Here is a 12508-nt window from a genome sequence, read left to right as displayed (position 1 = left end):
AGAGGTAGGGAGAATGGGTGCAATAGGTGATGTGGATTAAAGAGGACACTTATCTTGATGAGCACTGAGTCATGTATAGAATTGCTGAATCACTATATTGTACACCTGAAACTAATGTAACACTGTATGTTAATTATACTGGAATTAAAATTTTAAAACTTAATAAAATAAAAAAATAATTTAAATAAATTTTTAAATAAAAAAAAGTGAACCTTTCAAGTTTATTCAAGGAGAAATGTTGAAAAAGCTGTTTAATAATTAGCCCGTGCTTTCTGAAGCAATCAAAAGTCTCCTAGCAGGAGAAATATTCTCATAAGAAGTTAGTTTTCTAGAATATAAAATACTGGCCACAGAGCCTGACTCGCTGCTTCTGATTAATCTGTTCGGATAAGTAAAAAAAATTAAAAGTCCATTGATTCTGGTTTGTTTGTTCATTTGTTTGTTTTTAAATTAAAATATGTGTTTGCTCAGTTAACCTGCTGTCACATAGCATATTTCTAGCATCTTGACTCAACTCTGAGACCTCCCATTTGTTTTCTTCTTCAAGTGTATTTTGATGTGTGTCCTCTAGACAGGCACTAATGATAGTAAGTGGATCGAATGTAAAGGGGAAATTTTTGTTAACAAAAGATGAAAAACGTCAAAGAATTTTTAAGTAGAAAAACTCCCAAGTAAGGTCATTAGCAAAGCGCATGTAAACTTGATAAAAGTATGTGTTTGGCTTTTAATATTTCCGGCAAATAAAACCACTATATAAATTCCAGCAAAGATTGGTGTGCTCACACTTCTTTTTTTTTTTCGGAGGAAAAATAATGGTCACTTACTGGAGTCTTTTCTTTTTTCTTCAAGCAAGTGAATTTGGATAAATAGAAAGACCGCTGAGTAGCAGTGAATCTGTTGTGCTTTCAGAACAATGAGGTTTATTTTCTCCCGTGCTCGGAATACACCGGCAGAGAAGATGGAACATCACGTAGGTTTGAATACGGGGAATGGAGTACTAAGCTTTGACCTGCGTTCCCAGCCACGACATGAATGAATGAGAGGAAACAGCTGCAGCCTGCGGTCGTTCTCTCAATAATGTGATGCAGGGATTCTGTGTGACCTGGCATTCACAGTGTCTCGATGGTCAGGCAGGCTTCTTTGTTTTTCATGCATTTTCTATGCTGGGAATGTTTCCCTAGCTTTTCAGCGTCCCCCCCAGACCTGTCAGTCCACGTAAGAAGTGCAGCAGCTAGGGCTGCCTGAAGTGGTCCCACCAGAACAGGGCCCCTACCGCCTTTCTTTGCACACTCTAAATAAAGCTATTATCTCCAGTCAAATGACTGAAGGGGCCCCCAGACACGCTGGAGGCTGAAGGAAGACCCGTGAAAGATGCATGGGCAGATGGAGCTGGAAACTAACTTGCAAGGGCTGGACAGGCTGGGGGCGGGGGGGGGGGTAGTTCTTCTCATTGAAAACTCGGGTCCCGGGTGCCTGCGCTCGTGAAAGGAGAAGCGAGAATTTTAGCATGACGGGACTGTAGCGGTATTCGTACTGGTCACCTGTCCCTGTCATAGCCAGAGGAGTCACGTTATGCCAGATGAAGGACCATGACTAATACCCATTCTACTGAAGGTCTGACCTCGAGATCAGACACATCGTTTCAGGCTTTTATCCTAGGGACTTCTTTTTTCATAAGACCTTTCTGTTTACTTGAGGACTTGGATTTAACATAGCAACCAAGAAGATGGAGGATTATCTATTTCTGCAGCGAGATATCTACACTGAGGACGAGATACAGTGTTTTCACAGCGTCATTCAGTTACTCTGATGACAATCGGGTGAGTTTCAGAGGGTGACAGGCTGTTGTTGCTACTTCTTGCCAAGTGCAAATTTTGAATCACTCTATGTGCCAAGAGGGAAAGGTCTAGGACTCTCTTGGGTAGTGTATCTGTAGATACTCAAAAATTAATACAAAAAAAAAAAAAAGAGAGAGAGAGAGAGAGAGAGAGGAAGATCTGAGCAAAAAACAACTTAAATGATTAAGTCATGTTAACTTTAATCACACTATCTGAATAACTTCTGATATCCCATCAATGAATGGGAAAACATCCACGCACTGGCAGCTATGAAAGACAGCATTCCACACTCAGATCAACTCATAAATAACAAACATTTTCTGTCATGATTTAATTTCGAGACAATTTGGCACAGACACTGGTGCAGAGTGATTATTCTAGTTTTTGGTCACATTTATTCTCCTTTATATAATATCTGGATTACATCCTTCAGAGTCCTTTGTGATTTTCTTTAAGCAGTTTCCAAACAGTTTAAATGAACCATCCTCTCCGAGAGAGAAGAGCTTAATCCTTCTCTAATTATATGACCTAATCATGAACTGTAAAAGTAAATGATGTTAATTAGTACGACAGACTGGGAATAAAAGGGGCAGAAGAAAAGCCCTTTTTTTTTTAATCCTTTCATCCCCCTTTAGTCACTTTCCTGTGACTAGTTTGCCGATCAAAAGGAATTTTCACTGTGATTTCTCACTTCTCTAAATAGTAAGTGTAATCCAGGCTGGACCATTCCCATTCTCTCTGTTGTTTTGTTTGTTTGTTTAAAAAAAGTTAAACATTCTCAATGACACTAAGACAGTTTCTCTATTAATACAGAGAAACTATGTAGTAATTACAACATAATTTAGCCCAGGAAGAATACCGTGAAAGAGTACATTCATTTTTTACTAGTGCATGACAAATTATCCCAAATCTTAACAACTCAAAACAATAAAAATGTGTATTACTGCACACATTTTCTGAGGGTCAGAATGAAGTGGCATCCCCCAATGGTTCTGGCTCAGGGGCTCCCAGGAGGTTACAGTCAAGGCTTAGAACAGGGTTTCAGTCATTTCAAAGCCTCATTAAGGCTGAAGTATCCACTTCTGTGGTGGGTCTTTCGCATGGCTGCTGGCAGAAGGCCTCAGCTCCTCACCACATGGACTTCTCCACAGGGCTGGGGTTTTTTGTTTTTTCTTTTTTAAGATTTTATTTATTTATTTGACAGAGAGAGAGCGCGAGCAAGAGAGAGAGAGAGCACAAGCAGGGGGAGCAGCAGAGGGAGAAAGAGAAGCAGGCTCTCTGTTGAGCAGGGAGCCCAGATGTGGGGCTCGACCCCAGGACCCTAGGATCATGACCCAAGCTGAAGGCAGATGCTCAACCAACTGAGCCACCCAGGCACCCCTCCACAGGGCGGTGTGACTGTCCCCCTGCCATGGAAGCGGATTTCCCCTAGAGTGAGCGTACAGGAGTGGGCGATGCATCAATGACCTATTCCTGAAAGCCACATGCCATCATTTCTGCAATATTCACTTTGTTAGGAGCAAGTCATTTAGCTCAAATGGGGGGGGGGTGCTTTTAGGTTCAACCTTCTGAATGTGTGCACATACTTTTAAAACCACCACAGAAGGGAATCCTATGTGAAGGACAGACATCTCAGCAATCTCATATGCAGTATCTGGAATTTCCACCCAAAAAGAATCACTCCTCAAAAAAGTAGATGGATTATTCAGCCATAAAAAAAGAAGGAAATCCTGCCATACGCAACAATATGGATAAACCTTGAAGACATCGCACCGAGTGAAATAAGCCAGTCACAGAAGGACAATTACTGCGCGATTCCACTTACATTGGTTATAAGAGTAGAATAGTCTCTTGTAACTATTCTCTATTGGGAGGGAGGGGAAAATGGAGAAATGCTGTTCAAAGGGTATAAAGTTTCAGTTACGCAAGACGGGTAAGTTCTAGAGATCCACTGTACAACACTGTGCTTATAGTTAGCAATACTGACCCATACACTTAAAATTTTGTTAAGCAAGTAGATCTCACATTACATGTTCTTACCACAGTATAAATCATTAATTTATTAGTTAATTGAAAAAGTTAATGATTCACAAGAAGTTACTCTAAATGGTTTCCCTTTGGTTAAATGTAGCTACAGGTAACTTGTTACAGATGCTAGCACTTCCGGATGATTAAATTTTCGAACATTTTTAATTAAAGCTGTTAACTTGACCGACCTACCACTTGTGAATTTAGAAAAAAGACTTTCTAATGAAAATTCCATCAGACAGTCATTTTTACAAGACAAATGTATTAGTTTCCTATTGTAGATACAATGAATTACCACAAACGTAATGGCTTAAAACCACAATCATCTATTATTTTATAGTCCTGGAAGTCAAAACTATAAAATAAGTCCATAGGGCTATGTTCCTTCTAGAGGCTCTAGGAGATTCTCTATTTTCTTGCCTTTTCTGGCTTCTGGGGGGGCACCTATGTTACTTGGCTTGCAACCCCTTCCTCCACTGTCAAAGCATCTTCTTTCTGACCTCCTGCCTCTCTACTATAAAAATGCTGTAATCACATCAGACAAACCCAGACAATCCAGGATAATATCCCTATCTCAAAACTATTAACTTAATCACACCTGCAAAGTTCCTTTTGCTCTGCAAGGTGGCATATTCCCAGATTCCAAGGATCGGGACATGGACAACTTTAGAGGGAAGCATTATTTTGTGTACCATGATGATTTTAGGAAGATGTCAAAATTCAAGTAAGTTGAGGGAATACCCCTGATAGACTTAGTGAACACCACATGGAAAAGATGTAGATTATTTTAACCTATCTGTTAACACACAACTAGTGACTAAGATGATTGACGTTATGCACAGAGATCATATTTGGCCTTCTTGTCCAAAAAGCAAGCCCCGTGAGATAAATCATATCTGCATTCAATACCTGTTTATCATTAACATCTTGGATAAACTAGAATGAAAGTCTGAAATTTGGGTAATACTCTTGAGACATCAGTTTCTTTCACTAGTAGCTCCAATCCCACGCACTTACCTCAACCATTCCACAGATGATGAAGAAACACACCCTGCCTTGAGAAATGTTTATTTGGAAATATATTAAGTTTGCGTAAGAGACTTTCAACAATTTCTTTAGAGACTAGAAAACAGTGTTCCGTACACAATGAATTATAGAACTTACAGAATGTGAGGGAACCCAGGAAATGTGAAAATAATAGCTCTTTTCCACCCTACATGCCCTTTCCACACAACCTATTCTATATGTGAAGATTCTAAGGATCAGAGAGTTTAATATGCCCTTAACTTCTTAGTAAACCTAGGAAGTAACAGAGCTTGGCCTAGAGGCCAGGTCTTCAGACCCTCTCCCAACTCAAATATTTCTACTTCATCACATACTCATCACAAGCCCATATTTATTCCTTGTTTAAAATAACAATAACGTAATCTATGCATGCCTTGGGACACTGGTAGGAATGGCTACCATCCACTGAGAATTTAACATAGGCTGGCTGCTGAAACAGACACTTTAAAATCTATTACATGTCTGTGTTTTGTCTTAGCAAGGTAGGAAGCATTACCCCTGCTCCTAAAATATAAAATGAGCTGGGGCGCCTGGGTGGCTCAGTCAGTTGAGCGTCTGCCTTGGGCTCAGGTCCTGATCCCAGGGTCAGGCTCTCAGCTCAGCGGGGAGTCTCTTTCTCCCTCTCCCTCTGCCCCACCCCTGCTTGTGTGCGCGCTGTGCTCTCTCTCTCTCTCTCTCTCTCTCAAATAAATAAAATCTTAAAAAGTAAATTTAAATATGTGTGTGTGTGTGTGTGTGTGTATAATGAGCTAACAAGATAAATAAACCTGACCAGAGTAAGAATGCTAGGATACATCCTGAGTCCCTCCTTTAAACAATGAAGCTCACAAATAAATTCTCACTACATTCCTGAAGAAAAAATAAAGAAATGTACAAGTTGAACAAGCAATTTCAAAATATGTGTAACTGGGGCGCCTGGGTGGCTCAGTCGGTTGAGCGTCTGCCTTTGGCTCAGGTCATGATCCCAGGGTCTTGGGATTGAGCCCCACAACCAGGCTCCCTATTACCCTGCTTTGTTGGGAGCCTGCTTCTCCCTCCCCTTCTCCCTCTGCCACTCCTCCTGCTTGTTCTCTCTCACTCTCTGTCAAATAAATAAAAAAAATATTTTTTAAAAAAATGTGTGATATAACACCTCTATGAGAGGAGATTCCTACCAATTTCATGCATTAAAAATTACAAAACTACACACTTAATAACTTGTTTGTTCGTTCAACAAACATCGAGCATTAATTATGTACCAGGTGCTGCCTATATAAGATGTGAAAAAGATACATTAGGTGCCACTCCTATTTAATAAGTAAATCATACAGTTTCAGGTAGTAATATATTTTAAAGAATAATATCATTTCAAAAGGTAGGAAGAGAACAAAGTTTTACAGAAAAGATCTCCCAATAAGATAACATCTGAGAGGTGATCTGAATGATGACAAGGAGAGAGACCTGAAAAGGCTTTGGACAAGAGCGTCCCAGGCTGTGGGAAAAGCACCATAAAGATTGAGATACAGGCAAACTTTGACCTGCTTAAAGCAACAAGAAATCCAATGTGGGCCATGGAAAGTAGTAGGACATTGGGCCAGAGCTTGACCCTGTATGTTCTTGCTGTCAGTGAAAATAGTTTGGCTTTCACTCTGAATATGATAGGAAGCACAGATAAGGAGACTAAAATGAATGGACTTAATTTCAATCTATTTTAAACAGATTGAAATCTGCTATATGAAGAAAAGATTGTGGGCAGGCAAATATGGAAGTAGGGCAACCAGTTAGGTAGCTTTCGCAGGAATCCAGGCAAGACATAACAGTGCCTGGGGGTAAACTGATGATGGTGGAAGGTGTGAAAAGTGGTTCATTTCAGAATATAGTTTAAAGGTAGAGCCGAGGAACTAGCTGGTGGATCTAGCTGGTGGACTGGATTCTAAAGAAGAAAGTTAAACATGACTCCTAGATTTTTAGCCTAAGCACATGGATGAATGCAAATACCACCTACTGAAATGACAAAGTGGGGAGCAAATTTTGAGGTGAGAAGGTGAAATTCAAGACACCTGTTTTACAAATGTTGATTTTGAGATGTCAATTAGATACCAAAATAGAATTAAGGGGTAAATAAATACAGGTAGGCACCTGAGACTCAAAAAGAAGGTCAAGAAAGGAGATTAGAACATGGGATTCATCAACATTAAATGGTATTTAAAGCCATGAGATTGGATGAGCTCACTTAGGAAGTACAGTTAGGGAAGAGAAAAACACTCCAATATTTAGACATTGGGGAAAGCAAGAGGGCCAGTAGAAAGATCATGAAACACCAACCATTGGATTATAAAAAATATATATATATTTTGGGGACCTGGTGCCCCACAGCACAAGTGAAGAAGATAAGAAAAAACATAAAAGAAATTTTCCTTCTGTGGAAAGGTACAGTGGACAGAGTGGAAAGATTTGAGGAGTAAGGGAGGGATGGGAGACGGGGCCAAATTAGGGGTGCGATGGTACTGGTCACATGGGTAGCATGGGCTTCTGAGGTATCCAAGGTGATCTAGACTGTGATTTAGTTGAGAACATAACATAATTAGTTGAAGATTATGGAAAGATTATGCTCTATTTCTAAATAAAATTGAATTACTCTGAGTATCACGATTGAGAATTACCATAAAAATCCCGATGTGTGTAATGCTTAGAAATTGTTTTCTGATTGCTCTGGGTAGCTGACAACCAGGGTTTCAACTTTCAAATTATTCTGAAATGTATCTGTGCTTTCGTATTCAGTGTACTTCAGTGTGTTCAAATGGACAGGGGATAACACTCATTCTGAATATTATCTTCATAGTGAATAAGTATAGGCAACAACTACACCATGAACCACCCTGCCATTTAGATAAGAGGAAAAATCAGATTAAAATTAATGTCCAGGACAGCCTTTAGACAGGAGAAAATAGTTCCAACCAGCATAAATTAGAATAAATTCTGGTGCTCAGAAAAGGGAAGAAAACGCCAACATTCCTGCTTTGCCTCGGTGATAGTGAGTGGCTAGCTGACCCAGATCATGTAAATCTTTTTAGCACCAGTTGGAAATGCTTAATCTGGTAAAATGAACTGGTAATGGTACAGGTGCCAATCACCGCCATAGGCCTATGAAATGGCCTTGTGGATCAGAGACTAGACTAAATGTGAAGTGACACAAAGAAGGGCCAGAGTGGTTTTTCATTCCCTACCTTCCTTTTAGGGGCTTTTTCTTTTGCAATGTTCCCCTATTTTTATTTATAAATAGGTAAATTAAAAAAAAAATTTAAGGGGTGCCCTGCTGGCTCAGCCAGTGGAGCATGCCAGCAGACCCCTGATCTCAGGGTTGTGAGTTTGAGTCCCACATTGGGGGTAGAGATCACTTGAAAATAAAATCTTCAAAAACTAAATAAATTTAAAAAAAATTAAAAAGAATATAGGTAATATGTAGGTAATATCAATCTGCCCTTTATACCAAACATTCTTATATTTTCTTATACCTTCTTATAGGATAAAAATATTTTCTAGTTATGTATATAGCACAGAAGCATCTGGGCTATTAGTCAATTAAGCTCTAAAAACAAGAAATATCTCTTTTTTCCTTTATAAAGGGAATTTACACAAGATTAGGTATTACTTAAAATAACATCCATAATGCATAATAGACATCATTGTGTTAAGTCAAAAACTATAATTATTCTTCACATACAGTTGACCCTTCAACAAAGCCGGTTTAGGAGCCCTGACTCCCCTCCCCCATGCAGTATATATATAATTCTTCTGCATATAATTTTTGACGCCCCAAAAACTTAACTACTAATAGCCTATTGTTGACCAGAAGTCTTACTGATAACATAAACTGTCGACTAACACATATTTCGCATGTTATATGTATCATATACTGTATTCTTATAATAAAGTAAGCTAGAAAAAAGAAAATGTTATCAAGAAAATCATAAGGAAGGGGAAGTACATTTGCAGTACTGTACTGTAAAAAATTCCCATACAAGTGGACCCACGCAGTTCAAACCTATGTCATTCAAGGGTCAACTTTAAACTACTTTAGTAGTTTAAACCTGACTGTGTTGTAAATAACAATTATAATCTGAAATGTTAAGGTGATGCTACCAATATGTGAAAAATACAATTTTTTTTCATGTTCTTTAAGTTTTATTTTTTTTATCATTTTGGAAGATATATATATAGAGAGAGATATAGAGATAGATAGATATATAAATAATAGTGTAATCCATAAGTAAAATAATGGTCAATACACATTGTCCAAAAACCCCATTGCTTCTATAGCATTATTTTCTTTTTGTATTTCCTCTCAAGGATGGAACTCATATACCTACTGACTATTGTCAAATATGGTTTTATTCACTAAAGAGGTATGTTTCCCATATCCTGAAAAACAACATGAAACAATTTATATCATAGAACATCTGTTTTCTTGAACAAAGAATAGTAATTTTTTCTTGTTAATTATTTCAACATCCCTCAGAAAATGGATTATATGTATGACCATCTTTATTCTTCAGCTTCATAAATTAGGGTTCAGAGAGGTTGGACAGCTTGGTTATAATAAAAACAAAGCATAAGTGATTTCCAGTTTTCTTTTTCGGTAATATAAAAATCAAACACTATGTCCTCTACCTGTACATTGTCCCAAGAGACCAAACAAAATCTTCACAAAAGCCACAAATAACTCTTGCAACTCACTGATTCCTCTGAAATGAACAGAAGGCCCAGGGATGAGTAGATGATAAAGACTTTGGAAGGAATTAGGATTCCTTTTTTTTTTTTTTTTTTTTGAGAGAGAGAGAGAGAGAGACAGCTCTAGAGGGAGGGGCAGACGGAGAGGGAGAAAGAGAATCCCAAGCAGAGTTGACGCTGAGCTTGGAGCCCAACACAGGGCTCGAGCCCAGGACCCTGAGATCATGACCTGGGCCAAAACCAATAGTCGGATGCTTAATCGACTGCGCCAGCCAGGCTCCCCGGAATCATGATTCTTAATGTACCTTTGAAGGCACACTGAATTTATTTTGTGCCAAATAAATACAAACTCCATAGACTCTCATGAGAGAGTTGCATTTGTTTTTTAGATACAGAAATATCTGTATTTATGCTTTTCACATTTATTCATGTCACTCAAGAACCTAATTTACTTGTAGCTACAAACTTGGTGTACTAGAAATAATTCACAATAGTTACTTTTCTTATTGGTTGCAAGTGCAGCTTCATGGCCTACTGTTTCCTACTGACTTAGATAATGCCTACTTTTATATGATATCTCTTGGAAAAGTAGATGACTATTCTTGTTTCTTATATTTACTTGTTCTGATAAAGAGTAACAGTGTGGAACAGAATTTCAAGATATAGTCTGAGGCGGATATAAAGGGAGTCCTTCTTTTGCTTCCCTGGTTGTTATAAAGTCTGACTTATTTTGGTAGTTGACCAAATTCACTGTGCCGCAGCACATATGTGTGTATACAAGGATACAGAATACAGAAGAAAAGAGAAGAAAAACCTCTCATTGCTTCAGACTGGCTTGCAGGCAATTCTATCTCCAAATTCACTCAGGAATCAGGAAGCAGAAAAGATTGTTTTTCATAGACAAGAAGAGGTGACAGGGATGTTTATCTTACAGAAATGAAACAAGATATTCCCTGGATTTGATTTCAAAGGCCACACAGAAATCTACAATTTATAGGCTGCTGTATAGTTTCATGTAACAGGAACATAACAACAATGGCTTAAGGAAATAAAGGTTTGTGTTTTCACCTAGATTCTAAAGTGGGCATTTTAGAACGGATGCATCGACTAAAGGACCTCATCAAGATGCCGTTCTCCTTCTCTCCTGCTCTGTCATTTCTAATATGTGCCTCCCATTCTCACATGGGTGGCCTCACCTCCTCCACACACTGCATCTTCGTTTGGACATAAAGAAGTAAAAAAGGTGCAGCGATCAAATAGCAAAGATGAAAAAGTCAGTCATTTGACTTCCAATTATATCCCATTGGGCACAAACGTGTGTTGTGGCCTAGATGCGGAATGGAACGCTCTTTTAGATTGGGCAAGTTGTGCCCACTCTCCAAAAAAAGATGTGGTAGTAAGAAAAGGCAAGACAGCAAGATAAAATATGGAACAAGAAGAGGCAAAACTCTGGAGACAATAAGAAGTGGTTCTGGCTGCAGGGGTGAGAGGGTATGGTGAATAGGCAGAGCACATAGGATCTTTAAGGCAGTGAAAATACATTATATGATATGATGGAGATAGGTCATTATACTTTTACCAAACCCATAGAAGGTACGATACCAAGAATGAATCCCGGGTAAACTATGAACTTTAGGTGATTATGATGTGTCAATGTAGGTTCATCCTTGGTAATAAATGTACCATTCTAGTGAATACTATTAACAATGAGGGAGGCTGTGCATGCATGGGGATAGAAAGTATAGGGAAATCTCTGCGCCTTCCTCTCAATTTTATTGTAAACCTGTTCCAAAGAAATAAGGTCTTTGAATTTTTAAAAAATGTATACTTAGAAAAATAATAGAAGACATCCAGTTAAATTTGAATTCCAGATAAAAATGAATAAATTTTTTTTATGATTTTTTATTATATTATGTTAGTCACCATACAGTACATCCCCGGTTTCCGATGTAAAGTTTGATGATTCATTAGTTGTGTATAAAAATGAATAAATTTTTAATATAAGTAAGCTCCATACAAAACATGGGACATACTTATACTAAAAAAGTATTAACTGTTTACCTAAAACTCAAATTTAACTAGGCATCCCATAGTTTTATTTGCTAAATCTGGTAACTCTAAGAAGGGAAAACTACCTATTGGACAGGCAGCTAATGTCTGCCCATGGAACCCGTGGAGAATTTCTCCATTGCCATTCTCCATAGACTGTTCACTAATTCTCTCTTCAGGGAATCTACCTTGAGTATCTAACTTCAGAGATTAAATAGATGGTTTTATCATTGTCAACCCAAATGGTTAAATTTATGTGTCAACTTGGCGAGGCCACAGTACCTAGAAATTTGCTAAAAAACCAGTCTGGATGTTGCTGTGAAGGTATTTTTAAAATGAGATTAATATTTAATTCACAGACTTTGAGAAAAGTGAATTGCTCTCCATAATGTGGCCAGGTCTCATCCAATTAGTTGACGGCTTTAACAGATTAGGGTCCCCCAAAGAAGAGAAAATTCAACCTCAACCCTGTCTTTAGATTCAACCTAAATTTCTGTTCTTCCTTGGGTCTCCAGCCTGCCAGCCTGTTCTGCAGATATTGGACCAGCCTCTACAATCCAGTAAACCAGTTCCTTAAAATAAGAAATCTCTCAACAGATAGACAGTAAAGGCAGAAATTGCTCCCCCAAATCCTGTCTCTTTGTCATTGGGATTATCTGGAGCTCATTATTTTTAAGACACTAGACACAGGAAAAGTTCTGAAAACCAAGTGAGAGTTACCCTTCTGAAAGAGACATTTACAGTTATAAGGGAAATCTCCATTTGTAAGGGTGTCTCCAGGCTGTAGTAGAAGGAGGAAGATGAGTCAATCTCTAGAA

Source organism: Ursus arctos, unplaced genomic scaffold (genome assembly GCF_023065955.2).
Source record: "Ursus arctos isolate Adak ecotype North America unplaced genomic scaffold, UrsArc2.0 scaffold_3, whole genome shotgun sequence".
Lineage (NCBI taxonomy): Eukaryota > Metazoa > Chordata > Mammalia > Carnivora > Ursidae > Ursus > Ursus arctos.
This window is presented reverse-complemented; position numbering follows the sequence as displayed.